We start from the raw sequence: 25,527 nt of genomic DNA, 5'->3' as shown, positions 1-25,527 counted from the left end.
ATTGACTCGAAAACTTTTGAGATACAGGGTGTTAAAGCAATTGGACGATAGTTCAAGGGTTGGGAATGGTCACCCATCTTTGGGACTGGCTGAATTTGAGCAAACTTCCAGAAAGAAGGAAAGGTACAAGTTGATAGTCAAATGTAAAATAGCTTGCCTAAGCAGGGTGTAAGTACAGATGCACAGTTCTTGAGAACAACAGGAGGGACCCCATCAGGCCCATATTCCTTAATAGTATTTAAGCCAGCAATGGCAGAAAATACATCAGCTGAAGAAATTTTAATGTCAGCCATGATGAAGTCAGAGGGGGGAAGTGATGGAGGAACAACACTGGAATCGTCTAAGGTAGAATTGGAGGAGAAAGTCTGAGCAAAGAGGTCTGCTTTATCAGTAGAAGAAATAGCTACAGAGCCATCAGAGTAGAAAAGAAGAGGGAAGGATGATGAGGTAAAGTTGTTAGAAAGGTCTTTGGCAAGGTGCCAGAAGGAGTGGCAAAGATTTCAAGTTGCAGAGTTGAGAGCATTTAGTACAGGTGAAATTATTTTTAGCAGAGCGAAGAACAGACTTAGCACGATTCTGGTTAGAAATGTATAAAAGATGTGATTCAGGGGTGGGTTGGCTCCAGTACCTTTTATAGGCCCTCTCCTTGTTGCTGACAGCATTAGAACAAGCATGATTAAACCAAGGCTTTCTTGCATTAGTCAGAGGATATAAGAAAGGAATGTATGCTTCCATACCCAAGAGAATAACATCCGTAATGCACAATGCACACTCAGATGACCCCCGGCCATGGAAGCAATGATCATTCCAGGGAAAATCAAAGAAGTACTGCCTGAGGGCCTCCCAATCTGCAGCTCCAAAGTATCACAGACGACATTTCTTGGAGGGTTCACAGGCCATACCAGAGCGATAGGACAGGTTAAGGTGATATGGTTGTGGTCGGAGGAGCCCAATGGAGAGAAAAGATTAACAGTGTAAGCAGAAGGATCAGTAGTAAGGAAGAGGTCAAGTATGTTGGAGCTCTCTTCAAGGCAGTCAGGGATACGGGTAGGGTGCTGTACAAGCTGCTCTAGGTCATTAAGGATAGAAAAGGTGTACAGTAGGTTAGTTCACCAGGTGGATCAGTGAAAGGAGAGGAGAGCCAAAGGTGATGGTGAACATTGAAATCTCCTAGAATGGAGATTTCAGAGAAAAGAGAAATGGATAGAATGTGTTCCATCGTAGAAGTATGATAGCCAAAGAATTTTTAACCCTTTGGCTGCGGAGCTATTAAATCCAGACGCACGCAGAACGTGCATATTCTAGAGAAAATAGGGTGTTTTCTTTTGCTTTTTTTTTATACTTATACTTTATAAAAATATTTAAGAAAAATACCACAACTAGATACATCTTTCCTCTTACCTTTGCAACAAACTAGAGCTCCGTAGGTGCTCTCCTCATGGTGTGACAAGTGCTGGAACCGATGACACTTTTTCGGGCCTCTGAGGACGTTGCGCCCACCTGGGCGGAAAGTGTTGCCAATCCCCGGGACACAGCGTTGCAACGTGTTTCTCGCCCTCTAGCCCGCCCCACCACTACCATACCGTACTTTTCACGTTTTTCATGAAAACACTAATTATTATGTAAAAAAGGCACTAATGAAGCACCAAAATGACCCGTTGAGCAAATATATACAATTACAGGAGGCCATGAATGTTCAAAAAACTGTTACGAAAATGTTACAATACAGTAGCACTGTATTTTCCAAATATTTACACTTATACCTTTCTGCAATGAGAATTATAAAATATTACTTTCTTTCAATTACTATGACACCTTTATCACAAAATAAAGCCATTTTTTGAAACAAAGATAATATATTTTCAATATTTTGCATGATACTGTACTGATAATGTACTGATTTTTCCGTATTTTCTTACTTACACCCTCACAACACTAATGAAGCACGAAAATGACCCGTTGAGCAAATATATACAATTACAGGAGGCCATGAATGTTCAAAAAACTGTTACGAAAATGTTACAATACAGTAGCACTGTATTTTCCAAATATATACACTTATACCTTTCTGCAATGAGAAAAAATATAAAATATTACTTTCTTTCAATTACTCTGACACCTTTATCACAAAATAAAGCCATTTTTTGAAACAAACATAATATACTTTCAATATTTTGCATGATACTGTACTGATAATTTACTGATTTTTCCGTATTTTCTTACACCCTCACAACACTCTCCAACTTAGTACTTCTCCAACGTATGGTAGTGGAGATAGCAATCACCCAGGCATAGAGCAACCTTGCACCCTGCACACATTGTCGTAACCTTTTTACGACAAGGCTCACGACGGGTGGTGTTACGGCAAACATAGCAGTTCAGCTGCTTCCTCTTTTTGCCGTTTGCCTCGTAAGGTGTGTGCACTGGGTGGTGGTCCCTCACTAGGCTCTTGCACCTGTCAGGTAGCTCGACAACCCTTCTACCCCGGTCACTGTGCGAGTAATCTCCGTATTTCCTCAACAACTGGAAAACCACGTTGTGAGAGAAATCACGGAACTTTACTTTTTTCACAGTGCGCCACTTGTACAGGTTGTAAGCGTTGAGCAGCGTTACGTCAACCATGTGCATGAAGAACTTGACGTACCAACGCACAGTCTTCCTGACGCACTCAACACTACCTACCTGCATGTCACTCTTATCAACAGAGTTCATGTGATAGTTGTAGTCGATGACTACGTCAGGTTTCATGATGTGTTGGCCGGTACTATGGTCAACCTTGGCACTCTGTTGCATGATGCCACGATGCACAGTGCTCAACATGGTAACGTCACGCTTGTCGGACCATTGCAAAGCCAGTATGTTCTTGGCCTCAAACCGCTGCACATTCCCACGTTCCTGCTTGTCGAAATGTGGCATATGTTTCCTATATGTCCTGACTGTGCCCCAATATCCTGTGCTGTTCTCATGAAGGTACAGTGACAGGGAAGGGCTACTGTACCAGTTATCTGTGTATAGCACACAGCCCTTTCCCAGGTAAGGAGCCATCATTTTTTTCACGATGGCACCAGACATTCCCAAAGGATCGTGGCTGGGAATGTCGACGTCACTGGCTGTGTACACAATCATGTCCAGCACATATCCTGTAGTACAGTCGCACATAACGAAAATCTTTATGCCAAACCGATTTCGCTTTGACGGGATGTACTGTTTGAAGGAGAGGCGTCCTCGAAACAGAACAAGACTTTCGTCAATCACAATTTTCTGGTAAGGCACAAAGAATTTACGAAACGATTCTTTGAGTATCTCAAAGAATGGCCTAACTTTCCACAAGCGGTCACCAGGTAATGGGTAGCGGTTATCAGCGAAGTGCATGAAACGGAGGATAAGTAGGAACCTATCCCGTGTCATGGACTTTCCAAAGGCTGGCGTAGGAACGAGAGCGTCTTTCTGACGCCAGTAATGATTGAGCACATGTTTACGGCAGTGTGGCATCAGGAGCAGAAGGGCAATGAACACCATTAGTTCTTCATGACATATACTGTGCCACTTGGAAATACGTGCCCGGGGAGTTAGGATTTTTCCCGCTACCACGAATTGATAATAGCGATTGCTCTCATCGCATATCAATTTCGTAACATCACGCGAAATAAATGCCTCAAAATAATCAATTTCAGGAGCGTCAGGGCCAAGTGGCCACTCACTTGTAAATCCACTATCCGAGGCATCAAAATCGTGGATGTGTGGGGTGAAGTCCTGTGTGGGGGCCCAGGCAAACAAAGGGGATTGGCAGGGTGATGCTCGCCCACGGACACGTGAGCGGCAACGTTTCCTCCCACGTGCCTTGGCTCGGGCCTGGCCTGACCCAGGTGGTGAGGCCACTGATGGTGGTGATGGCCCTGATGATGATGAGGGGCCAGCAGGTGGTGTTGAAGGTGTGGCCAATATTGAAGGGGTTGAGATTGGCAGGCTGCTAAACACGATTTCATCATCACTACCCTCCCACGCACTTGACAAACCTGCTTCCTCTGCCTCATCAGTATCGTCGTCATCACTATCACCACCACTTCCTGACCACTCATCATCATCCTTGTCGGTGTTCACTTCATCAAATAAAATCTTGGCCCACTTGGAGGGGGTCAGAGAGGCGGCAGAACGGCGAGGCCTGGGAGGTGGGAGGTCAGAGGTGGAGGGCTGTGGCTCACACACCTGTTGCCGCCTTTCATCACTTGGCCGCACTTTCTTCGGCCTCACAATACTATCTGTCACACTTTCACCACTTCCTGACGAAGTGGAAGCCGCCACAGGTGCCCCTAAACCCAAACTAGGGGCAAGAGAACGTTTCACGCCCAACCGGGCGGGAAGGCGAGGGGGGGTTTGAGGAAAATCGTCTCCGTGTGTGTCTCCCATGACAGCTAGAGCGAAACTAAGACCACCAGCGTGTTCAGCGCAATGTTTTAGGATGCGTGATGCGGCCCACACGCCAGAACAATAGTCACGCCGCATATTAAGGCGGAATTCTCGAAATTTTTGTTGGCCTATATATAGGTTCTTCGGAGCCCTACAGTAGGGATACGGGGCGGTACATAGCAGCCTAGGGGTTAATAGTCAGTAGAATTAGGAGATAAGTAAACAGCACAGATATATTTAGTCAGAGAATGACAGGAAAGCCGAAGCCAGAGTGTAGAGAATTCTGAAAAATCAAGTTCAGGAACACGAGAACAAGATAGGTCGTTGTGTACATATACGCAACATCCACCTTTGGCTTTGAAATAAGTAAAGAGAAAGTAGGAGGATACAGAAAAGAATTTGCTGTCAGTTGCCTCAGACAACTGAGTCTCAGTTAGAAAAAGGTGAGGTTTAGAGAAAGAGAGGTGGTGCTCAACAGAGCAAAAGTTAGAGGAAATGCCGTGAATGTTGCAGAAATGAAGAAGACGAGAGTCAGACAGTGGTTCCAGGCAGCTCAAGTCGTCACTGGGAGAGGGGCGGAAGGTGGGGGCATTTATGGTCCCCTCCCCGTGGACTCCGAGGCCACGTGTTATGCTGCCATGATTTTTTATTTTGGGGGAAGGAAGTGTAGTGTGTACTGTGCATGTAGTTTGGTGTTGATAGTTAGAAAAACTTGTACTGGAGAGCATGCTGGCCTACTCTCTGTGTTACTGAGACACAGAAAAAGTTCAGCAAAGGGGGATGGTTGGGACCTAGTCCCGAAGGCTGATGAAACGGGAGCTCCAGCTCTCCCTGTCATCAGCTTACCATCTACCTTGGGAGTACTGCCCTGCTCGACTGGTGCAACAATCTACTCCTACTAAGTAGAGCCCCTCGTCACACAACACGAAGACAAATTATTACATGTGCCCAAGAACAACCCTTAACCACCTGTGTTTCTATCAAGAAGCAAATTAATCTGCCGGAGTTCAGTGAAGTTAGAGAAACCAGTGCAATTCTAAGGGGAAAATTGATCTTTTCTAATCAGACGATATTCGAAAATGTAATACAATATGTAGGCTGTTTCATGAAAGAACTAAAGAGGGAGAGGGTGATGGTCAAAAGCAAGAGTGGGGCAGTGAAAACTAAAGACAAAATGGATTTAGTAAAACAAAAAGGGGGGAGGAGAGGGGTAAGTTTTGACAAAGGCCAAAACACACCCATGCCCATCCATTGCATGGTAATGACTGTCGGAAGGCCTGGCATGCAGTATTGCCAAAGGAAAAATTCCAGAAATCCACTAGGTTAGTCTCAAGCAGTCAACATCCTGTAGACTGAGGGAAATAAAAAAAAAAAAAAAATGATAGACAAAACCTTAAAAAATGCCAGATAAATGTAAACATTAAAATTTTTAACAGCAAGATAGCTTTTAAAACCTCTAAATTTTGCGGGAAAATCTCCTCATTGATGACTCATGTCATCAAGATGGATGAAAATGTGCCAGATGTCACTATATAATTATTAATTGATCTTTAAAAAAGAAAGCATAACTAATATTGTTGCAAGATTAGTTTTTTACACCATAAATAATGTTTTCAGGGCAGGCAAAAATTGTTTCAGTCTCATAACTCCCAATCAAGTGAACATTGCCAAACCTGGGAAGTTTAGTCCGAATCTTAAGAATGCGAGTCATCACTTATTTGGGCAATCTTACAGTACCTCTTACAGAAGAGTGAAATGTGGAAGGGAGGAATGGATTAAGATCGAGGGTGAAAGGGAGGCGTTATTGATCGTTGAACTCTACACCAGTTATATCTTGCTCCGATGTTAAAAAAGAACAGAGGATGCCCACTCCACCGAACACTCGAACAGAGGAGATAAATGGGTAGAATAAAAAATGCAGTGCCTCCCCAGACGAAGCATCCTCATTCTCATCATTCTCATCTTCAGCTTGTTTCTCAGTACTGTATGAGGTGAAAATAACAAACAACGTAAATTCAGTGTAGTGTTCTCTTAACCCCTTCATACTTGATGAAGCATTCATCGTCATATGGGTGTGGCTGCGACTGTACTCATTGACGCTTTTGGCGTCATTAAAGCATAAAAACTTTCGTCAGAGGAAAAGCTTTTGGCCGATCTGTGTCATTTTTGGAGGCATCATACCTTCTTTGCTCCTTGTCAAAAGTAATGACTTGACAACTGTGGGTCCTGATACCAGCATGAGAGAGGACAGGTTATTCAGTACCAAATGAGCTGTGAATGGGGAAGGTACTGCACGGTTCTGTTCTTTTAAATTTCCACTCTTACACCTGTCCCGGCCATGCAACACATTTTACTCTACCAGTAGTGCTTGTGTATAGTGTTTGGTCACTGTTGTGATTAGATTTGGTGTTTGCAATAGGATATTTGGTGTTTGTGAAGCAATCCTGGTCGTTATCAACCATTGGCCCAACAAAGATTATGCTACTGTTTCTGTACAACTACACTGCCTCTGCTCTGCACCAAATGTAAGTATTCAGCTATAATAATAGTGACAGTAAATCAGGTGACTGTAGAGTGCATATCTAGCGTACAAAGAATTGGTGAAATATGTGCAGTAGCTTAGAGAAGGGCAGGAAACTGCCCTACATTCATGACAAGGCATGGGGGCACCGTAGTTTTTTGCACTTTTTTCAAAAACTATGAAGCCTAGGATCACCATTTTGGGCTCAAATGAAAGCCAATTAAATTCTGCATAGAATGAGAAAATAAAAAAAATTACAATGGCACAAAAAGTTTTTCACTAGAGGTCCCCGAATAAAAAAATCTGTTGTCTGTCAGAAATGGGTTTTACCTTTTTGCTTATTACTCGAACCCCATACCTCGTATCAAACTGAGACCTCCGGCATTCGAAAGTCAATAATATTCTCTTTCCAATGATGGGTATAACATGTAGAGATTGAGTAGTACACATTCGACTTATGATGTTGGGAAGTGAAATGTATGCTCTTGAATGTTTATTCACACGACCCTAACATATGTATAGTGTGTTTTTTTTGTGTGTGTGTGTGTGTGTTTTTTTTTTGCGTATTGTGCAGAACAAACATAGACGAATAGGAATATGTGGGTTTTGTGGCAAAATAAATGTGTTTGGGTGGTGAAAAAAAGCCGAGAATACACATATTTGGTGCGGGCGGGGGGGAGGGGAGAAAAACAGGTGCATTATGTCCCACAAAACATATTAACTTATCCACGTGCGAAAGGGTTAACCCTCTCACGCACCAAAAGTTTTCAGTAAGTTTTGGTTCCATGCACAGAACAAAAACCTCGCTCAGGCTGGCTCTGCTTGTGTGGTAAGGAAAAGAATTCTATGGCCCAATTTACCCTCCGAAAATTCCTATATTGTTATAAATCACTTCCCATCATCTTTGATAAGAAGAAAAACATAAAACAAATGAATAAATGTACAGAAATGAAGCCAGAATATACCTTATTTAGGAGAACACTCGCTACTCATAACTTCCCAACATCACCGTGAAATTTTTTTCCCAAGATGTGCAGTTGCAAAGGACATGTCTATATGCAGAATTTCACGATCTTTCATATGCGAAAGTTTCAAGTTGACACGTCCAATAGCTTTCGAGTAAATAGAAAAAAAAATATGAAAATCATCTAAAAACATCTTATTTGTTTATTATTTCGTATGTTGTTAGTGACACTGTAACATATATACATGTAAATTCTATCTAGTTTTGTAACCCAAAGGTTAAGGAAGCTCATGATATAATTCACAGTGTTATAACCCTTACTGTTATTGAGAAAATTAATTTTGAAAAGTTACGATGGGTTGCGTGCTGTGACAGCACCTACGCTCTGGTATGTAGGCTGAGTATGTTCGTCTTTTGTAACTTTTCCCCAATTATTTTCACACGCAGTATGCATAAGAAGTCATCAGCTTCATCAAAGTTTGTTAAGATTTTCGATGCAATCTATACTTTACGAGTAGAATGACTGAGACAATAGCAATGAAATCCACCACATTATCCCTATGAGAAATATATAGTAAACAAAATTTACTTTTTTTTTTATGTGACCGACTCTGGGCATTGGCTTCACAGCCTGATTTCAAGGCCCAGTAGTCCTCCGTACCATGCACATCTACATGTCACCTTACAATACAATAGCATTAAAACTAGACAAATAAGCTGGTTACTCACGTCCTCTAGCTGTGTTGTGGTGTTTCTTGAGAGGAGATGGAGTTGCATAGACGAGGACAGGTACGATCTCAGCTTGTGTGTGTGTGTGTGTGTGTGTGTGTGTGTGTGTGTGTGATATGTGAGTGTGTGTGTGTGTGTGTGTGTGTGTGTGTGTGTGTGTGTGTGCGTATTTGTGATATGTGAGTGTGTGTGTGTGTGTGTGTGTGTGTGTGTGTGTGTGTGTGTGTTCTTACCTAATTGTGTTATGAGTCCATATTATATTTACAAATCATAATAGATAGATAGATAAATAGGTAGATAGACAGCTCCATGCGGGCCTGGGAAAGGGAAATGATCTTGCAAGTTAACTGAGGAAATGTTGACGACAGATAGGAAGTAGCAGAGTCAGGGGATGATGTAGGTAGCGTGTCAGTGAGATAGCAGGCGAACAAAGCCTAGTGACATACACACATACTCACACACAGGTTTCTGGAACTTTCCAAGCACAGTGTAACACACGTGACACGACCCCTGTTTCACCAGAATTTAGGAAAGAGAGCTCAGAAAGAGGCTAGCATTTGAACCGACAGGTAGTGCAGAGAGTGAACAAGAAAGAGGGGCTCAACTAGACTTACTTATTATATTGTCTCTGTAAGACATACCCTGCTCAACTTAGATTTCTCTGAAGATAATAAATTAAGATCCACTCACTGTATTCATCTTTAATTCCTACTACAAGAAATCGAGAGTGACAACTAAACAACATACCTTCTCTACAAGTAACTACAAAGTCTTTTTTGACATTATTTGGTTCAAATGCTACCCTCCTTCTGAGCTCTCTTTCCTAAATTCTGGTGAAACAGGGGTCGTGTCACATGTGTTACACTGTGCTTGGAAAGTTCCAGAATCCTGTGTGTGAGTATGTGTGTATGTCACTAGGCTTTGTTCGCCTGCTATCTCGCAGACACACTACCTACATCATCCCCTGACTCTGCTACTTCCTATCTGTCGTCAACATTTCCTCAGTTAACTTGCAAGATCATTTCCCTTTCCCAGGCCCGCATGGAGCTGTCTATCTACCTATTTATCTGTCTATCTATTATGATTTGTAAATATAATATGGACTCATAATTGTTCTTACCTAATTGTATCTTTACAGGAATGAGTCAAGCTCGTACTGTCCCCTGTCTTAAACCATATTTATCGTACAGATCCTTAAATTTGTGAATTGTTTTGACACACACTATTTCATTCGGTAATGCATTCCAATGATCAATTGCTCTGTTTGGGAAGCCGAATTTCCTTACGTCTTTATCACCTCTCTTCTTATGCAGTTTTTTGCAATATCCTCTTGCTGATGCTTCCCCATATGTTAAGTAATCATTTTTGTCTATTTTCTCCTTCCCTGATATGCATTTATATAGCATTATCATGTCACCTCTTTTCCTTCTCTCCTGTAGTGTTGGTAGATTCAGTTTATTTAGTCTTTCTTCGTAGCTTAGATCCCTTAAGCTTGGTATCCATCTTGTAGCGGCCCTTCAAACTTTTTCAATCTTGTCTATGTGTTGTTTGAGATGAGGAATCCAGAATACTGATGCATACTCCAGGGTTGGCCTGATGAATGATGTTATTATCCTTCTTAGCATGTCTTCATTTATGTATGTGAATGCTGTTCTCATATTTGCAAGCAGTGTATACATGTTCCGTACCTTCTCACTGATGTGGTCAGCCGGAGAAAGTCTGTTATTGATAATCACACCTAGGTCCTTCTCTCTTTCTGATGTGTGTGTGTGTGTGTGTGTGTGTGTGTGTGTGTGTATGAGTGTCTGTTTGTCTGTGTGTGTGTGTGTGTGTGTGTGTATGAGTGTCTGTTTGTGTGTGTGTGTGTGTGTGTGTGTGTGTGTGTGTGTGTGTGTGTGTGTGTGTGTATTTGGAATGTGATTTACTGCTGTATGCTTTAATCAGTATGACAGTGATGAAAGCACAGTCCTGTGCAGAGCTAACAGGACATATATAGCTGGTGTCCCTCCTCCGCTTGTCTAACTAACACAACACACACTGCATGCTTTTCCTGTCAGGAATTCTCTCCAAGGTGTGGTGCAGAGTTGAGTCCAAGCGTGTCCTATCGTTGATATATCGATGGCGCTTGGACGGCGGTGCTCCTCCACCTCCTTACTTCCGTACTCCTGCTGGATGTGCACTGGCAGGAGCTGGCCAAGTAACTCCTGAAGGGCCAGCCACAGCAGGAGGTGGAGCGGTCGTGGCAGTAACTGGTGGAGTTACTCCTGATGGGCCAGCTACTGCACGAGATAGAACAGTCGTGGAGTAACTGGTGGAGTTAATCCTGATGGACCAGCTACTGCAGGAGGTGAAGTGATCGTTGCAGGAGGTGAAGCGATTGTTGCAGGTAGAGCGGAGGCTGCAGTTGATGTAGTGGTAGTTTCAGGTACAGGTGATCATCGTCGCAAGGGAAGGTCAGGGGCATGGTGAAGGGCATGACCCAATGCTGGCCACTCCTCCCCCCAGAATGCAAGGAGTTTTTGGCATATGTGCTCCTGGAATTCCAGGAAAGTCATAAGCCTGGTGGTGTTCTTTTTATACAGGGTGTAGGCATTGAACAGGGCCATTTGTATGAAATAAAAAGTCAGTTTCTTGGTCAACTTCACCGTCCTCCTTTGGGCGGGGTAGTATTGGATCATCTGGTCGAAATGATCCACCCCGCCCATGTGCCTGATATAGTCCTCCACCAAGACGGGCTTGATTACTGTTTTCAGAACGTGGTGGAATCTCCCTTGACCTTCCCATACACCTGCTTAGGGACGGTGGTGTCGCTGTGGAAAGTGGATACCATACTTACAATACGTTTGTCCTTCCACAGCAACACCATTACATTGCCCTTGTGCCTAGCTTCCACTCCATCATCAGGAAGGCATTTAGCACTGTTGATGTCCTGCTGCTCCCTCAGTGCTCCGCTTGCCAGTCATACTGTGCCACACACATACACTCCCTCTGTGAAGAGGCGTTCGCACAGTGATACAGAGTTGTAATAATTGTCCATATACAACTTGCATCCTTTGCCCTTCAAAGTTTCAACAAGGGCCCACACTGTGTTCTCTAGAAACTTTTCCCCCATATATACTTCGAAATTCCAAATGTAACCACTCTTTGCCTCAGCCAAAATGTATATTTTTATGGCATACGTTTTGGGCTTCGTAGGGTTATATACATGGAAGGAGAGATGCCCCTTCCAAGCCAGAGACCCTCATCCAGGCTAAGATGTTCACCCGGGATATAAACCTTCTTGAACCTCTGAAGGAGATACTGCATCACTGTGCGAATCCTTATCAGCTGGTCCTGATTGCTCTCGGGTATGGCGAGACTATTGAAAGCACGAAAGTGTTTCAGGATTGCCCTAAAGTGCTTTCCACTCATAGCTCACCGAAATATGGGGTATTCGTGAACCTCTGTTGAACGCCAACAGTATCTTATGGTTGGCAGTTCACAAATCCCCATAAGAAAGTATAATTCAAGGAACCGGGCCATTTCATCTTTGTTGGAGAGGTACCAAACATCTAGTGCAGTCCCCTAGGAACCTGGCATATTGTTGGTTTCGACCGTCAGGTGGGTCAGCAACTCCCTGGTAAAAAAAAGTTGGAAGTATTGGAGTGGTGTTGTTGGTGCTGCCACTCTCAAACCTGGGGTTTCAGTGAAGGGGCCAGCACTGGATGTGAATGACCCAAAACTCCAAGCTTCCTCTTGACAGTCATCACCTGGGGAAATGCTTGGCGGTGTACATGTGTGGTGCACACGACCCCGAGACAGACGACTACCTCTCTGCCACCCACCACTACCTTGCCTAGGCCCACACCGCCCTCATCTTTGTGCTGGGGAGAGAGATGGTGATGATGATTGTGTTGATGATAGCTGGGTGGATGAAGGTTCAGGTGATCGCAGTGATGGAGATGGTTGTGGTGATGGCTGTGATGAACATGGTTGTGGTGGTGATGGTTGTGGTGAAGATCGTTGTGGTGGTGATGGTTGTGGTTGTCACGTGGTTTTAATTTAAATGCAATTATTAAATGATAATTCTCAATAATACTGAAGAGCAGGGACAATGAATTGTCTTGCTAAAACAAGCAATGATTACTATATGTTGGCCCGCTTCGCCGATTCTCTCAGAACGAGAATTTATAAACTTTCTCAACAGTACACAGCAGAGACCAATCACTCACAGTTAGTACTGTTAGCCTCTGGAGAAAGTTACTTCACCCCTGACAATAAATAACTAATACTATTAATAACATCAGGTTCTTGCAGATGCATTAACTCCTAGAAGGCACAACGGATTTTAAGCTTAATTCAACAAGACTGACCTAAGTACCAGTTATGAAGGGCAAAGCGTTAATGCGAGCTAGGAGCTAATAAGGGAAATAAGCTTAGTTATGGAGAAATGAAACACGATTTACGTTACATTAAGCTCAAAGAAAAAGAACTGTTAAATTTATTGATTACAAAGAAGTAAATTTAACGTTACATTTCAAAATGAATTCAAAATAAAGAGAGTGCACTCACTCGCTCACTCAGAAGCTAAACTCTTAAACCTAGGAAAATACGAAAAGGAAATACTGGTCAATGTAGCGTATCACCAAGGAAGGGTGGGAGCCTAGAGAACTGTACTCTAGTGGAGTCTGGGTGCTAGGAGACCTCTCTCACTCTCACTACTGGAGCACAGAACCACACTCCGTTGCGACATATAAAGACTGATTCAAATACGATGTGTGGGGTAGGAATATGCCCAGGCCAGCCGGAAGAAGGTGTGGCCAACGGTTGAGGCAAGCAGGGGCGAACAATATAGAAACAATAATATTGCTCAGTAGAGCACTTAATGACGTGCATTTGATCGGTCACTTCTGAAACAGTGATGAATGTTTTGAAAAAAGTATACCATCGAAATGGAGAGAGAAACGGTTAACTGAACGATACACAGTGAGTTTTCCACTAACAGTTCGTGGTTTCTCACAAAAGGAAAATGTCGCGAATTTGATTCGTGACATTACGCCCCTTCAAAATGAATTTTTCCTTATGGGAAAAAAATTTGTGGATATATATATATATATATATATATGTACACATCCTAACTCAGTCACACAAGATTCACACTGTAATGTGTGTGCTATCCTGCTACAGGAGAAAATCACTATCGCCAATGAGCGTAAAAACCTCGTATTTACGTTAATAGAGGCAAGCTTGAGGAAAAAAACTCCATGACAATGGTGAAAATCCTGTGCTCAGGTCAAACTGAGCGAAAAGTTCGCTACATTTACATTAACAACTAATTGTTATGTAGCGTAATGTATGTGATACACGGTGTAGGTGTGACAGTTGTGGTGTAACTGTACCTACGTGTAAAATCACATAATACAAAGTTATAGTAAATAATGACGACGAGGCAGAAGAGAAGGGGTGGCAGCATGCGACACGAACGACCAGCTGATCTGCACAGCAATGCTGCACCCGCCAGCTACACCTGTGAAAGGAATAAAGGTGGAGCATCAAAACTGTTATTTCTCTCTCTCTCTCTCTGCCTAGCAATCAGTACTTATGTCATTATTAACCAGGAAACGTAACTCTTGAATTCACAAATTGCTTAGAACCCTTATAGTTTACCGGTTAACCCCTTAACCACGGGGCGTCACTTTTGTGACGCTTGGGAGCAAGGGATCATACCGCGGGGCGTCGCTTTTGTGATTCTGTGTTATTTTGAATTCACCCGGGCTTCCAATTGGGGGCTTGTATCATCTATCAGTACTGCCAATGTCCAACACTAGTCAGCACTCCTAATCTCATCTGTACTCCCATCCATTGTTGACAATTTAGCCATTTCTCCCCGTTCTTGACTCCCCTCCATTACCCTATCCTCTCGCCTGCCCAGCCGTGCTACGCTAAGTAAATCTTCCCTGGAATTTTTCACTGATTTCATTCATTGAAATAAGCCCTATGCCCTATTCTTATACCAAATAATATATACAAGAAAGAAATAAGGTAAGTGAGAGTGCCATACACCTGGAATTGGCTAATTATCACCTGACAACACCTCACGTGCACTCGTTCGCTAATTTTCGCTGTTTTTTTCCCCTTGAAATATGCCATATAATCTATTTTCGTAATAAATATACATATAAGGAGGGAAGGGAGAAGCCTAAGTGATATTTACATTCACCTGGAACTACCTAATTTATAATGTATTGTCTAGATTTCCTGCCAATCATTTCAGTGAAATACATAGCTGTTTCAAGAGCTACATTGGTAGTACTGAATATCCCCTAAGTAGGCCTCTACCCTGGCCGGCCCTCCCTTATCATTTTCTCTCTCATCTTCCGAAGAGGAGGTACGCGTCTGTTCCTCTTGCTGACTTCAGGGCCTTTTTCACCCCCATGCAAAGGGCCCTGTGACCTTTACCCCCTCCTAAACCTCGTGTGGAAAGAGGTAAAGGGCTGACAATTGATAAAAGAGTGACTACGATCTTTCTATTGAGTAAAACAGTGCAAGTGGAATTGTAAATAATGTGTAAATAATGTGTAAACACCAAATGAAAGTAATGAATGTAAATATACGTGAACAATGGAAAATAGTTTTATAAGTTACTTCAAGTGACAGTGCACAACACAGTGTAAATAAAATAGAAATGTAAATAACGTAAATAAAATAGAGAACGTAAATAGAAATGTAAATGAGTAGTATTATAAGAATACGAGTATATACCCTAGGAGTAATGAAAGTGAAAGTTTCACTCTAGCATGTCTGAATACTATGAGTTATGAGAGTGAAGATGAAAGTGACATTCACTCTCAATGCTAGTATACAGGACGAGAAAGTGAATGCTACGTATTTTACTGAAAGAAATTGAATCCCTACAGTGACAATAAACTAATACTACTGAAGGAAACTTATGGATAAAGACTGTAGATATATATAAGTGTTATATAGTAATAGAAATATAAAGTGTGAGGGGTTTTATGAATAATAAATGACAGAGTACCAAGAGCGAACTAGCGCAAGTGCCGCGGTCAGACACGCTCATAATTTTCATTGCTTTCACAGTGTTTTTTTTTTTTTGGAGTATGGATCCCAAACTTCTTGAAAATCATAGAGTAGTGTTTATAGTGTTAATATCTGGCTGTGGTAATCATATTACGGGTTGTCGGGAAGTGTAAAGTGGAGACTTCGTTACCCAACTTCAGAGGTCTCCACAAGTCCTACGGTAACTGACGAAGGCTCAACAAACATTCCAGGAGAAAGCTGAAGGTATGTGCCATAAGCATATATAATTTTAATATTCTAGGACTAATAACTGATTTTTGGCAAATATTTTTTGAGAGTCTGTCGGAGCCCGAATAACCCCGCGGCACACGCAAAATATCGGTAAACATGCCCGCGGTGTAGGGGTTTACGCTTATTAAGTAAGAAACGTGCCAGTTCTTGAATTACTCAAATCTCTTAGAACGGGCAGTTTACTAGTTAACCTAACATCATTAACCAGGAAACGTGCTAGTTCTTGAATTGCTCAAATTTCTTAGAACGGCAGTTGACTGGTTAACCTAACTCTGCACTTATGACTAATACAGGAAGCTGAGAATCGCTAGGCAATCTCGGGCAGGTCACGTTTTAACACCCACCGTGGGTGTGAACACTCATGTGGATAATGTGCATTCTCCGGGAATCCTCAGTGAGGCCCACAGCTCGAGACGTTCCACAAGGTAATTCATACACAACCTCGGGTCGCCTCTGCGGGTTCTCAAACTTTCCCCCCTTAAACTTATGGTATACATGTATGTACAGGCCCTGGATATACTGTGTCCTGTGGGGCCAATGGGCGAGACGTTCGCAATTGCTGGTACACTTTTAACTGGGAACCAGGCTGGTCCTTGGATTACTCAAATCTCTGAGGACGCCTATCTTACGGAACCCAGCATACAACAGTTGCCCGTGTTAGTCAGCAGTTAGCAGGCGAGACATCAGGTCTGCACCTACATTATCACTTCCCTTGATGTATCTCACAACAAGGTTAAACTGCTGTAAATACAGTGTCCAGCGTGTCAGTCTTGCATTAGCCGTCTTGGTTGTGCTAAGACTAGTGAGTGGCATATGATCAGTTTCCAGAGTGAATGGTGCCCCAAACAAATAATAATAATATTTTTTAACACCATCAACCACAGCCAAGAGTTCCTTCTCAACAGTACTGTAATTCCTTTCAGCGAGTTTTAGCCTACGGCTGTGGTATGCCACTGGGAAGATTCCACCTTCCGATTCCTGCATCAATACGACACCTACTCCATCTTGTGAAGCATCAGTGTGCAGTATGAAAGGTTTGTTGGAATCAGGCAACTGCAAGATAGGCTCCTTGCACAACGTGTTCTTAAGAGCGATAAAAGATCTCTCTTGCACTTCTCCCCATTCAATGGTGTTTGGAGCATATTTCCGTAGCACCTCGTACAATGGTTGGGCAATGAGAGCAAAGTTGGGGATAAAACTCCTATAATACCCCACTAGGCCAAGGAATGCCCTAACCTGTTTCTTGGTCACAGGTCTCGGGGCTTCTCTAACCTTCTTGATCTTGTCACCCTGACACCTGCAGTGCTTGTTGCCAACAATATGTCCAAGGAACTCCACCTCACTGTGAGTAATCTTGCATTTGCTAGGCTTCACAGTCATGTTGAAACTCTGGAGTCTACTGAAGACAATTTTCAAGAGTCTGAGGTGCTCCTCCAACGTGGCGGAATGAACGAGAACATCATCAACAAACATCTCTACTCCTACAATACCATGGAGCACTTGTCTCATGGCACGATTGAATACTGCTGGGGAATTGGTAAGTCCAAATGGGAGGAGTTTATACTGGTACAACCCCCTAGGAGTAGCAAAGGCAGTGAACTGACGGCTCTCGGGATGAAGAGGAATCTGGAAGAATCCCTTCGCCAAATCGAACTTCGTAAAATATTGTGACCCTGCCAGCTTGGAGAAGATGGCAATGTGGTCACCCATCGGCTCAGCATCCACTTTGGTGATTGCATTGAGCCTTCTATAGTCGCCACAAATCCTGACTCCACCATCTTTCTTGCGAACTACTACCATTGGACTACAGTAAGGAGATGAGGACTTTTCAATAATACCTGCAATCTCCATGTCGGCAATTTCGTTGTCTACTGCTCCCAGTAGTCGCATGGGAATTGGATATGGCTTAACCTTTACGGGAGTATTGCTGGTCAACTCAATCTTGTGACAATCAACCTTTGCAAGTCTAGGTTGGTCAGAGAAGACATCAGCATACTAATAGAGCAGTGACCTTATGGCATTCTGATCACCTAATGCTAAGTCAGCGTTAAGTAAAACATCTCCGACAGTCTCTTCCTGACGGGACTGAGCTGTTAAGGGCTCATCATCATGGTCATCAGCTGGGATCACCGCGGCTGCCCCGGTTTCTTCCAGTGGCTGGTCACTATCATCAGCTACACATAGGCCAGTCTCCTCGGGGTCTGACTCATGATAAGTCTTCAACATGTTAACGTGGAACCTTTTGCGAAGATTCCCCATCTGAATTATGTAGTTGAGGTCTGAAATGCGCTCTACTACATCAAATGGACCCTTCCACTGCGCCAACAACTTGTTCTGGGCAGTGAGGAGTAACACCAGGCACTTATTGCCTGGACTAAACATCTGAAGTTTTGCCTTCTTATCATAATAGGCTTTCTGAACTTCGCGCGCCTTGATCAATTCTTCCTTAGCTAACTCGCATGTTGACTGGAGGCGGTCAGCTAGATCAAGGACGTAGATGTAGGTGGTCTTGACTTCAGGGTCAGGTTCTTCATCGTTCCACAACTCGCGAAGGACTTGAAGTGGTCCACGGATCGACCTTCCATACACCAGTTCAAAGGGTGAGAACTTCAAGGAATGCTGTGGGGCTTCTCGATAAGCAAACAGAAGAGGAGCAATGAACCACGGCCATTCCTTTGGCTGTTCGGCGGCCATGAGCTTTAACATCTTCTTGAGAGTCCCACTGAACCTCTCACATAGCCCGTTACACATGGGATGATAAGGCGTAGTTCGCAGGCCTCGGATGGACAACAACCTGAATGCTTCGTTCATCATTGCAGAGGTGAACTGCGAACCCTGGTCGCTTAAGACCTCTTTGGGGATACCTACGTGACAAAATACTTCGATCAATGCCTCAGCAACAGTGACGGCCTCTATATTCCTAAGGGCCACGGCTTCAGGCCACTGTGTGCTGAAATCAACAATAGTGAGGATATACTTTGATCCATCACTAGCCCTAGGGGAGATTGGCCCAACAATGTCAACTGCTACTCTCTCGAACGGTTCAGAGATCACAGGTATTGGTTTCAATGGCGCAGGACGGACACGTAACACATCACAGGAACGCACAAGCCTTTTTATTTCCTGTCCCATTCCTGGCCAGAAAAAGTCAGCATGGATGCGGTCAGAGGTTTTCTTTTGGCCCAAGTGACCTCCCATGACTGAACAATGACCCAATTCGAACACTGCCCGGCAATACTTCGCGGGAACGACAAACTGCAGTCGAACCTCGCCCTGGGGTGTTCGTGGCTCACGGTGCAGCCGTCCTTGCTTGCGAAGGAACCTGGCTTGACCTCCCCGTGAATACTTAATCACTTTACCCTCCAGCTTCTTACTCACTGAGGCAAGTGTCGGGTCAGACTGTTGTTCTTGGACAACGTCTTGACTACAAATCAAATCTTGTGGCGTTGCAATGGTCAACGGGGTGACACGATTCGGAGCCTTGGCCATGGCTCGTGTTACTGCAACAGCTGAAGTCTGAGTAGCAACATCTACGGCGCAACTGTTTGTGACGCCCGGTATGTTGCTGATAATGAGGTCAAACAAGGGTTCTGGCATGACAACAGCAGCTGTCAAGCCAGTGTAGAAGGGAGATGCCACCTGGATATGTGCCTCAGGGAACAATCTCAGTGACCCATCAATAAGTCTAACTTGGATCTGCTTACCCCTGTACTCATCAGGCCGAACTAAACTTTGCTTGACAGAGCAACCTGAGGAACCATTATCTCTCAGGACATTTACAGAAACACCTCCCATAAACCCTGGCCCTGAGAACTTGGTACCTGAGGGGTCGTGCTCACCATCTGAGGAGCTGGAACATTGACCACCTGTGGAGGAGGGTTCACTGTCGTTGGGGAACTAGTGAACTGCAAAGTACCTGTACTGGTGGGGTTGGGACCACTGTACGCTTGTTGTGGCATAAGGGTTGCATTTGCATCCTGCCTCCGATACACTGAAGTCGGTTGTCCTGATTGAGGGTTATGTGGTTTGTCCTTGCCCTGCTGCTGCTTGAAATACCGGTACTGCTGCTGGTTAGGATTCTGTTTATCGTACCGCTTCCACTCAGGTTTCTCAGTGTTTTGACCCTGGTCCTTCTGCAGTTTTGGACCTTGGCCATTATTCTGAGAACGGCCTTGTTGCTGGGGTTCAGTCTGAGACGATTTCCCAGATTTATCAGGTTTTCTGTTCCAGGTATGCTGCTTGCGAGTTTGATACCCATATGCAGTGAAATATGCATCAGCCTTTTTCACCATTTGGCTGGCATCTCCCACCTGGCAGATCTTAAGCTGAGCCACAAGTTCATTAGGCATGACTTTTCTAGCTGCGTGCACAGCATAAGGTCAATTATCCCCTCACGCGTGGAAGGAGTTTCATCTTTCTCCATCCACTCATCTAAGTAAGCAGTGAGACGGTCGAGGAACTGAACAGCTGTCTCCTTGTTTTGGAGATGAGCTCGCATGAACTGAACTTTGGCGTCGTCTACTGTGAGACCATACGCCTTAATGAGTGCATTATCATATGTGAGATTGTCTCCACTAATTCTATGGAGAATATCGAGGGCAGGGCCCTCAAACAGGCTAAGAAACTGAAGCCGCTTAGCTGCATCATCGAGCTGGTAAAGTTGAGCCATGTCTTCAAAACGAGCTATGTATGGCTCGACTCGCTCGCCATCTTTGTATGGGGGAAGCTTGATGTGTGGGGTCGCCATAACATGTGCAGGGAGAACGCTCGTGGAGCTTGGACCAACTGCACCAGACGTGTCTGAAGCCAAGGAATCTCGCTTGAGCTTCAGCACTTCAAGTTCATGTTTTTCGCGTGCTTCTTGCTCGGCACGTTCGTGTTCTCGTTCTCTCTCTCGTTCCTCACGCTGTTCTCGCTCGTGTTCTAAGACGAGTTCGCGCTGTTTTTGTTCGTGTTCACGCTGCTCTCGTTTGTGTTCGCGTTGGATTGTACGCTCTTCACGAGCATCACTCTCGCGTTGCTGCTCGTGACTAAGCCGAGAGAGGACGTAATTTTTAATTTCAGTTGGGTCTGTAAGACCCATATCTTTGGCTTCCTGTACATAGATGCTGGTCGACATGATGCTAACTCAATCTAAGTACTAGCGACTCAGTACTGACCGCGATTTTTTTGGCAAAGAGAAATGCCAATAATAAAAAATAAAGAATATAGGCACAGGTTAGTGGTGACCAGTTTTATCGAATTAAACTGGTAAAGAAAATTAAACAAACAACTGACTGTCAAAACTATTATGTAAAATAATAAAAATGAATCAATAATCACCAGTAAGGTAGTGCCTATAGACTTTAATGATAAATACCTAAATATGAACGAGTGAGTATTATCTCATGAATAGCTTTAGAGCTAGGAGTTAATATCCTGGAATGAGGTCGCCAATTGTCATGGGGTTTTAATTTAAATACAATTATTAAATGATAATTCTCAATAATACTGAAGAGCAGGGACAATGAATTGTCTTGCTAAAACAAGCAATGATTACTTTATGTCAGCTCGCTTCGCCGATTCTCTCAGAACGAGAATTTATAAACTTTCTTAACAGTACACAGCAGAGACCAATCACTCACAATTGCTGTTTATTAGTACTGTTAGCCTCTGGAGAAAGTTACGTCACCCCTGACAATAAATAACTAATACTATTAACAATATCAGGTTCTTGCTGATGCGTTAGCTCCTAGAAGGCACAACGGATTTTAAGCTTAATTCAACAAGACTGGCCTAAGTATCAGTTATGAAGGGCAAAGCGTTTATGCAAGCTAGGAACTAATAAGGGAAATAAGCTTAATTATGGAGAAATGAAACATGATTTACATTACATTAAGCTCAAAGAAAAAGAACTGTTAAATTTATTGATTACAAAGAAGTAAATTTAACATTACATTTCAAAATGAATTCAAAATAAAGAGATCGCACTCACTCGCTCACTCAGAAGCTAAGCTCTTAAACCTAGGAAAATACGAAAAGGAAATACTGGTCAATGTAGCATATCACCAAGGAAGGGTGGGAGCCTGGAGAACTGTAGTCTAGTGGAGTCTGGGTGCTAGGAGACCTCTGTCACTCTCACTACTGGAGCACAGAACCACACTCCATCGTGACATATAAAGTCTGATTCAAATACGATGTGTGGGGTAGGAATATGCCCAGGCCAGCCGGAAGAAGGCGTGGCCAACGGTTGAGGCAAGCAGGGGCGAACAATATAGAAACAATAATATCGCTCAGTAGAGCACTTAATGACGTGCATTAGAACGGTCACTTCTGAAACAGTGACGAATGTTTTGAAAAAAGTATACCATCGAAATGGAGAGAGAAACAGTTAACTGAACGATACACAGTGAGTTTTCCACTAATAGTTCGTGGTTTCTCACAAAAGGAAAATGTCGCAAATTTGATTCGTGACAGTGGTGCTGATAATGATGAAGTCTGAAACGGACAGTGACTTTCCTGATTTAGCAGGGGAAGATGATATGGAAATATCTTGGATGAGTGGTGAGATGCTTGCAGGTTGGAGTGTGATGAAAGTGTAGGGTGACTGTGGGGGGAAAGAGGTCAGTGTCTGAGGTGGGGGTGAGGAAGATAGGTGGCGATAATGCGGCTCAGTCTTGAGGGTCGGGGTGGTTGCAGTGGAGGCAGGCATGACATCAGTGGTGGTAGGACTGGTGGCACTGATGTCAGTGGTGTCGGGGGTAATAGGACTGATGGCAGGGATGGTGGTTGTCACAAAAGTGATGGCAGAGATGACAACTGTCATAGGAGTGATGGCAGTAGTATCAGGGGTAGTAGTTACACCAGTGGTGGAAGTGGTGAAAGGAGTGGTGGTAGTGGTGGTGCTACTACTGTCTGTTGTGCTAATCACTGCGACCTTGACCGCAGCTTTGTGCTTATCCTGCCCCTCACTCTCTCCTTCTCAACATATTCAGTCTCTGTTTCACTTTCACTACTTTCCTCACTCTCACTGGCACTGAACAAGTATTGCATGCATTCTTTTTCAGATAACCCCTTGCGAGACAATTTTCAGGTAGTGTAAAACAGCAGGGGAATGGAAAAAATCAGTTACAAAATTTCAAATCTGGCTTCTTCTGATTATATATAAGAAACACTTATAAACCTTCTTCACAAGCACACTTCATTAAATATAACACAATATCACTATACACTCATAAGGTATGGACGGTGCCTTAGTAGGAAATCTGGGTTTAAAAGGCCGGTCGTGCGCTCACACACCCTTCGAGGCTGACTGCCGGGAGAACACTGAGCTAAATATAGCGTGCTAGCCCCTCCGATAAGCTCCCGGGTGTTGCCTTAGATTTCCACTAGACCTGGCTACCCTCAGCTTTGAATCAGCCAAATTTGATGCAAATCCATCCACAGGAAAAGTTTCTATGCCCATTTACAGGGAAGTTGCATCATGTTGCATCATCGGTTACTCTTCAGACTGCAAGGATTATGACTCGCATTGCATCATCGTGTGTGAAAGGGTTAACTACTTAATGATGTACTACTAGTAGCTAACTGATTCAGGACAATTTTTTTTTTTCATTCTTACTCCCCCCATTCCCCTGCATTTGCTTCGTACTATTACCTCCAGTCATTTAAAGGCAATATGTACAGGCATCTTATAACAAACAAATCTTGAATTTGGCTACATTATCTGTGTGTGTGTGTGTGTGTGTGTGTGTGTGTGTGTGTGTGTGTGTGTGTGTGTGACCATCATTATCAGATAGTAGTAATCCACAGCAGAACAAAGGACTCCTCCAGTCTATTCCTCGAATTCCTTGACTGAGCCAATCTCTGCCACGTTTTGCCTGGAAACTTCTATATCTCGTCTCTCTGCCTCCTGTCTGTCATTTTTCAGCTACACTTATAATCTTCTGATGTCCGGTCAATCGGCGTCTTGCTCCATTGGTTATCCCTTATTCTTGCTACATGACCTGCCCAACTCCACATCTTTACTTTTACAACTTCTATGTCATAGATTTTCCTGTGCTCCATCACCCAAAATTATCATTTCCACTTAAATATTTTCCCAACATTGATCTTACTCTTTGAGAACGGATTAGTTGATTTTCCATTGATTGTGTCAGCTTCCATGTCTGACAATGTTGCATCATCAATAGGATTATACACTACTTAGATACACTTCGTTTCAAGTATATGGGCAAGCTACTTTTCTTGATGTTTCAGTGTTCATCAAAAGCTTTCCATCCCATTGTAATGCGCCTTTTATTTCACTATCATGGTCGTTCGTTAGTTTTAGTATTTTTCTCAAGAAATCATGCACCTCAACTTCTTTACAGATTTCTTTGCTTATTCTGGTGACGCTCTTTGTTTTATTGGATTAAACATTACTTTTGTCTTCCTCCAGTTTATTTTTCTTCATGTTTAAGACGTCTGTTAAGGTCATTAAAATTTCTTGCAAGGTCTCTGCTAGATCTGAGATTAGGATAATATCATCTGCAAATCTTAAATGATTTAGGTTTTCTTCATCTGCGAGTATGTTTATTCCTTTGTTTTCCTAGTCTAGCTGTCTGAAAATACTTTCTAGGTATCATTTAAATACCTTTGGTGAAACTGTATCTCCCTGATACACTCACTTCTCAATCATAATATTTCCCGAGTCTATATGTAATTTAACTTAACATTTTCCACTTTATATATGCTTTCCAGTAGTTACCGTATACAATGTTCATATTATTTTTACTCCTTGTTCCCACAACGAATTTATGATTGATATGTTCTCCACTGAGTCGAAAGCCTTTTCGTAATTAACAGATTTAAGAACAGTAGTTTATTATATTCTGTAATTTCCTCACTTCACTTGAAAGGGTACAACATGAAAGAAAGTTTCCTTGTTCTTTGAAAACAGTGATAAGAAGTAGGGAAGTGTGCATGGAAGTGAAAGAGTTGTTGCATGACGTTATTGTGATACCAACTCTAACGTGTGGATGTGAAGCTTTTACCTTTGTTTTAGGAACACATGTCAAGAATGAGAGCAGTGGAAATGAGCTGTTTGAGAGGAGCATGTGGAGTCACATGGAGAGACAGACAGACAAATGAGGAAGTGAAGGAGCATTGTGGAGTTGATGTGGATGTGATAGAAATCGTTAGGAGAAACACACTGAGGCGGTTTGGCCATGTGGCGAGGATACAGAGCGATAGATTGACGAGGAGAGTGTATGTGAGGTGGAGGGAGGGAGAGGGAATGGGAAGCCAAGGATTTGATGGAGAGATGGAGTGGACAGGTATATGAGAGACGGGGGTGCGAGCTGGGAGGACGGCAGTGAAATGGAGAGGGACAGGGCGACATGAAGGCGATTTCTTTGGGGCCACCCACGGGATTAAGGCGTCAGGCAGAAGATAGAGATAGATGGTTTCCTCTATTAGTTGATTCATTGTGTCTATATTCGGGTGTCGAATACCCGCTTCGGAATCCAGCCTATTCACTAGATTGGTTTTCTTCCAAATTTGTATTTATTTTGTTCATAAGGACTTTAGTGAAGATTCTGTAAATAACATAATATGCTAATGAGCCCATGATTTC

The sequence above is a fragment of the Coenobita brevimanus genome, chromosome 97 (genome assembly GCF_032717465.1).
Source record: "Coenobita brevimanus isolate Jiangsu-jjx chromosome 97, ASM3271746v2, whole genome shotgun sequence".
In the NCBI taxonomy this organism is placed as follows: domain Eukaryota; kingdom Metazoa; phylum Arthropoda; class Malacostraca; order Decapoda; family Coenobitidae; genus Coenobita; species Coenobita brevimanus.
Note: the sequence above shows the minus strand (reverse complement) of the source record.